Below are 6,446 nucleotides of genomic sequence, written 5' to 3'. Positions count from 1 at the left end.
ATCTTTGGACTGGGTAAGAGTGGTCTGCTTAATTCAGACACTCTGTTCATCACCACCCCCTTTTCTGAATCGTATTTAATGTATGGCGCTCCATGTTGCAAGTAATGACAGATACGTCCAGCAATGCATGGGGTAGTCCTGTGCCTATGGTACTGCATCACTCTTACACCTACTATGAGGCAGGCGTAAGGTTTTGACGCAGTGGTGTCCTAAAAGTGTCATACTGAAATCTCATAGATTTCACTGCAACACTTCTACGACCCTTTTTTTGTGGGAATGTCCAAGCTGCATAAATTATACCTGATGCAGGAATAATGTGGCGTAGGGCTTTACAAGGTGACGCATCTGCATGCAACATGGCCAATTGTTTACGCCTTTGCTGCGCCACTATAGGTGATGAAACGGCAGTTCAGAAGTGTCACAAGGCCGTCATAAATAAGGACTCTTGTTCTATAAGGTGATTTTAATATACATAGTAAAAATACCTCCAATAAAGACTCCGCTCATCTTCTTTCAGATATGGCTATTTTTGGCCTGAAAAAGATTAATTCAGGTCCTACTCATCGCGGGTCACACGATGGATCTTATTCTGACCAGCTCTCTAGGTTGAGGGTCTCTACCAAGGCCCTCAACCTGATAGTGTGGTCTGACCACTCCTTGATTGATTTTCAGATCATTGGTACTCATGTGGCTATTGTAAAAAACTGGAGAAACGTTCACGTCAGTCTCAAAACCCAAACGAGAAACAGAGCTATAAGGTTATCTTAGCGCTTTACCACAAGAATATAAAAAAGCTTGGAAAACCCACATTGCCTCGAAATTAAGTCAGGCAGGGAGGGAGGTCTCCCAAAGGAACTCCCAAAGAACCTGATTGCCGGCACCAATGACTCTCCCCCCTTCTCAAGCACTATGTGATGATATCCCTAATCACCTTGAAGAAAAAAGAAACCAGATGTATGATAAATTCACTGGATGTAGTTAGCTGAGTACCTTTCCATATCCTATCAAGTGCCAAGTGCAGACAATGTTTGGATCCTCAAAAGCTTTACCCCCCACAAGGTGGATACTGTTGAGGAAATGCTGAAATCTGCTAAATCAGGGTCGCCTTTAAATTTCACTTTATTATGTAAACAACTTGCTCCTGCCTAATATTAAATCTATCATTGAGTGAAGGTCAACTGCCACCACCTTGGAAGGCTGCACAGGTGATTCCGATTAGCAAGAAGGAGAACCTCCCGGCAGTGGCGTAACGAAAAGTGAGGGGGCCTCTCTGCACGGTACTTAGGGGGTCCCCTCCGGGCTCAATCAGGAGCTTTCCGGCCAGAGTGCAGTGCCGAGGGGCCGCTTGGAGCTAGGGGCCCCCCACACCACGTGGGCTGCGGGGGCCTGTGTTACGCCCCTGCCCCCCGGCCTTGGATCTGTCAAATTATTGACCCATCTTCCTTTTGATGAGAAAACCTTTAGAAGGCTATATTACTAAACAACGTACAGAGTCTATTGGATGCCTGGATCCTTCGCAGTCCGGTTTTAGACCTATGTACAGCACTGAATATGCGCTGCTCGTGGTAACAGATTACAATAGATACTCACTTAACAGCAACCAGGCTGTTCTGCTGGTGCTGTTGGATTTATTATTAATACTGCTTCAAAGATTGTACTCATCTCGTCTGACCCATTCCAAGTTTTACCCAAACTGGTAGACCTGGGAATGTGTCAGAATTGTACGCTGTACAAATAGAGGCGCAACTAGGAACATATCTAGTTTCCTCCTTCATACCTGTGGTAAGACGGAAATTATGGTCTTTGGCAATGCCCAAACACTCTGGTCTCTACAGAGGTGGCCTCTAGACTTGGGTACAGCACCTTTCCCCAAAACACTGGTTACAAATCTGGGAGCTCGACTGGATCAGACTCTCACTTTGAAAGATCAGGTTGTGGCTACCACTGGCACCGGCTTTATATGATGAGTCTCTTACGTAGAGTATTTCCTCTCCTCCCTATCTCTGTACCAAAAACTCTGGTTCAGGCGCTGGTAATCAGTCGTCTTGCCTATTGTAAATCACTCTTGGCTGCGACAAGCAAATCCTTATTGAATAAACTCCAGGTGGTTCAGCGCCCAGCAGCCCGAATAGTCCAGAATATACCAGACAGAACGACTACTCACCCCCATCTGCGACTACTTCACTGGCTCCCTGTATGCTAGAGAATTAAGTTCAAGATCTGCTGTAGAGCACATAGAGCTTTGAATGGCAGAGGCCCAGCTATTTAACAGAAAACGTATACCTTACCAGCCGAGCAGATCTCTACAATCTGGGGAGAAATCACTCCTTACTACTCCCCTTTTACGAAATCTCGTTCTGGGGAAAAGCCTTTTCCTACCTGCCTCCCCATTACTGGAATCACTTACCCTCTCACCTCCGGAAATGCTCGAACCATCTTCATTTTAGAACACGACTTAAAACTTAGCTCTTTTGCAACTAATTCATCCTGGCCTGTGTTTATTCCTCAGTAGCACTGAGGTACCCCTATGGGGATGATTCAGGCGCTTTATAAATTAAATCAAATCAAAATGAAACATCCAGTTTAATGTCGACTGTCTGGTGTAAGGCAGGACAGGACGTGCCATCAAGTCTGTTCTTCTGACAGAGAAAGGGAATTAGGCACTGAATCTGTATTTGTGCCAGGGCACCCTCAGTTCTTGTGTCAGAGAAGGAGAGGTGTGCACTAATTCTCTGCTTGCTAAAGCACACAGAGGATCAGGCCCGGTTCCAGGAATTTTCATCACAATAAGATACTGAAAGGAGTCCGTTCAACCTTTACAATTGGTCTTCACCTGCACTACAATTTGGATTGCAGTATTTTCCAGTAACTTTGATCCCTTTGAGCTAGAATTGTTTTTTTAATCTGCAGATCAGTGCTTAATTTGAGCCAGAGGCTTCTAGTGCTCGGCACTGGCACTTAATTGTCAACACCAGCACTTATGACAGTCCACCCTATGGTGACCTGACCTGACCTCGTCAGAGCCGGTCGCTCCTCCCGCCGCGTGGCTCCTCCTGAGTGCGCCGGTCCCCCCTGCTCTTGCCGCCTGTTCGCCGCTGCCTCCAGGGCTTAGGTGCCGCTTGGTTGTATTTTTTCCATTCTACTCTGTGCCTAATCCTGTGTTGTATTGTGCTCTGTGCCTTATTTGTTCGCCCGCTGTGCTCCTGTACTTCTAATTTTGCGCTTGTTCTGCCGCCTGTTTCCCTCTATTTTTTCCTCGCTCCCCGCTCCCTGCCGCTGCTCCCCCGCGGCCCGCCCCCCTTTTCTCTTCTGTACCCTCTTCCCTCCTATTCGCCACCCCGCTCCCACCTCCCAGCTGCTCCTCCCTCCCTCCTCCCTCCCAATCTCCATTTATGGCAGATTCCGCACGTACGTGCAGCGTTCACGTGTAGCGGGTGCGCCGATTGTGCGCCGAAGGCGTGCCAAAGGCAAGCCCGTCTACGCCCTTCTGCGCCTGGACCCCTGGTCCTCGACGATGTCAACGCACCCTACGGACCTATGACGCCGCCACCCTCCACGCACTCAACGCCGTCCAGAACCCCGCCTGCTACCGAGCCACCCCGAAACGCACCCACGGACCCTTCACCTGCCAAGTCTGGCGATTCACCTGCCTACAGACCTGCACCGCACCCGCCAAGCCGAGCACAAGCAACAACCACCTCAAGTGCATCCTGCTCAACACCCGCTCCGTCCACAGGCACGCCGTGGAACTCTGGATCCTCCTCGACACAACATCACCAGACGTCGCCTTCCTCACGGAAACCTGGATGAATGTCTCCTCAGCATCCAACATCGCCATAGCCATCCCAGAGGGCTACAAGATCTCCCGAAGGGACCGCGCCAACCAGACCGGAGGAGGCATAGCCTTTGTCCACAAGAACACCATCCGCATCACTACCAACTCCGACGACACCCTCACCGCTGCCGAGCACCTTCACTTCCAGATACACACCAACCCCAAGACCACCCTCAGAGGCACCCTCATCTACAGACCTCGGGGACCGCACACACAATTCAGCGAAGCCATCGCAGACTTCGTCAGTCCACACGCCCTCACCTCCACAGACTACATCCTCCTGGGGGACCTCAACTACCACCTGGAGAACAACAAGGACTGCAACACCACCGCCCTGATGGAAAACCTCGCCAACCTCGGACTCAAGCAACTGGTGAACACTCCCACCCACTGCGCCGGACACACGCTTGATCCCGTGTTCTCCTTCAGCAAGCACATCTCATTCAGCCACTCCACCGGACTACACTGGACAGACCACTGCTGCGTCCACTTCAACTTCAAGAGAACCACGACCCACCACCACCCCTAACAGGTTCCCCGCAGAAGCTGGAGCAAGATCACCGCCGACCAGCTCACCACCTCCCTCAGCCAGAACCCACCCACCAACACGACGGACCCCAATAAAGCAGCCCGCAACCTCACACAGTGGCTCACCGACTGCGCCGACGAACTCGCACCACTGAAGAATCCTCCCAGCAAACCCGGCAGCAAGAAAGCCTCGTGGTTTACCATCGACCTCATAAACTCCAAGAAAACCCGCCGCACCCTCGAGAAAGCCTGGCGCCTCGACCAGACAACAGAAAACATGACAGCCCTCAAGAACGCCATCCGCAAACACCACCAGCTGATCCGAAGCACCAAGAAGACAGCATTCAAAGAAAGACTGGACAACAACACCCACAACAGGAAGGAGCTCTTCAACATCGTCAAGGAGCTCCCGAATCCCAGCGCCTGCAACACCGACATCACTCCATCGCAAGACCTCTGCAACTTGCTCACCTCATTCTTCCACTGCAAGATCGCCAACATTCACAATAGTTGTGGCGCACAGACCACGCACCCAACCGCCGAACCAGTGCCCCCAACCACCACCCTCTGCACCTGGACCCCTGTCAGCACTGAAGACACCACCCGCCTGATGAACACCATCAACTCCGGCTCCCCCACCGACCCCTGCCCACACCACATCTTCAACAAAGCCGGCTCCTCCATCGCACCCCAACTCCGGAACATCATCAACAGCTCCTTTGCATCTGCCACCTTCCCGAGAGCTGGAAACATGCCGAGCTGAGCGCCCTCCTGAAGAAACCCACCGCGGACCTCATGGACCTCAAGAACTTCCGCCCCATCTCGCTGCTTCCCTTTCCAGCCAAAGTCATTGAGAAGACCGTCAACAGACACCTCTCCGCTTTCCTTGAGACCAACGGATCCCTCGACCCCTCACAGTTCGGGTTCCGAGCAAACCACAGCACCGAGACCGCCTTCATCGCAGCCACCAACGACATCAGGTCCCTGCTCGACAGCGGGGAAACAGCTGCCCTCATCCTCCTGGACCTCTCAGCAGCCTTCGACACCGTCTGCCACCGCACCCTGATACAGCGCCTCAGCAACACCGGAATCCAAGGAGCGGCCCTGGAATGGTTCATCTCATTCCTCACCGGAAGTACCCAGAGAGTCCTCCTCCCCCCATTCCGGTCCGCGGCTACCGAAGTCATCTGCAGTATCCCGCAAGGATCCTCTCTCAGCCCCACCCTCTTAAACGTCTACATGAGCCCCCTTGCAGCCATGGCCCTCGAACACAACCTCAACATCATCTCCTATGCCGTCGACACCCAGCTGATCCTCTCCCTCACCAACGACCCCGCCACCGCCAAAGCCAACTTCCAGGAAGGAATGAAAGACGTCGCGGAATGGATGAAGATCAGCCGTCTGAAACTGAACTCAGACAAGACGGAAGTCCTCATCCTCGGACCATCCCCCTCCGCCTGGGACGACTCCTGGTGGCCCCCTGGGCAGCGCACCCAAACCAACGGACCACGCACGCAACCTGGGGGTCATCCTGGACTCATCCCTCACGATGACCAAGCAAGTGAACGCAGTCTCATCATCCTGCTTCAACACCCTGCACATGCTCCGAAAGATCTTCCGATGGATCCCCACCGAAACCAGGAAGACGGTCACCCAGGCCCTCGTCACCAGCCGTCTGGACTACGGGAACACCCTCTACGCTGGAACCACAGCCAAACTCCAGAAAAGACTCCAGCGCATCCAGAACACCTCAGCACGACTCATCCTGGACCACCCACACCGCAGCCACATCTCTGCCCCCCTGAAAGATCTTCACTGTCTCCCCGTCAACAAGAGGATCATGTTCAGGCTCCTCACCCACGCACACAAGGCTCTCCACAACATGGGTCCGAAGTACCTCAACAGCTGCCTCACTTTCTACACACCCACCCTCCACCTCCAATCCGCCAGCATCGCCCTCGCCTCCGTCCCAAAAATTCGGAAATCCACTGTCGGAGGAAGATCCTTCTCCTACCTGGCAGCCAAGACATGGAATTCCCTCCCCACTCACCTACGGCTGACCCAGGATCACCTCTCCTTCAGG

Source organism: Lissotriton vulgaris, chromosome 3_1 (genome assembly GCF_964263255.1).
Source record: "Lissotriton vulgaris chromosome 3_1, aLisVul1.2, whole genome shotgun sequence".
Classification (NCBI taxonomy): Eukaryota; Metazoa; Chordata; class Amphibia; order Caudata; family Salamandridae; genus Lissotriton; species Lissotriton vulgaris.
Note: the sequence above shows the minus strand (reverse complement) of the source record.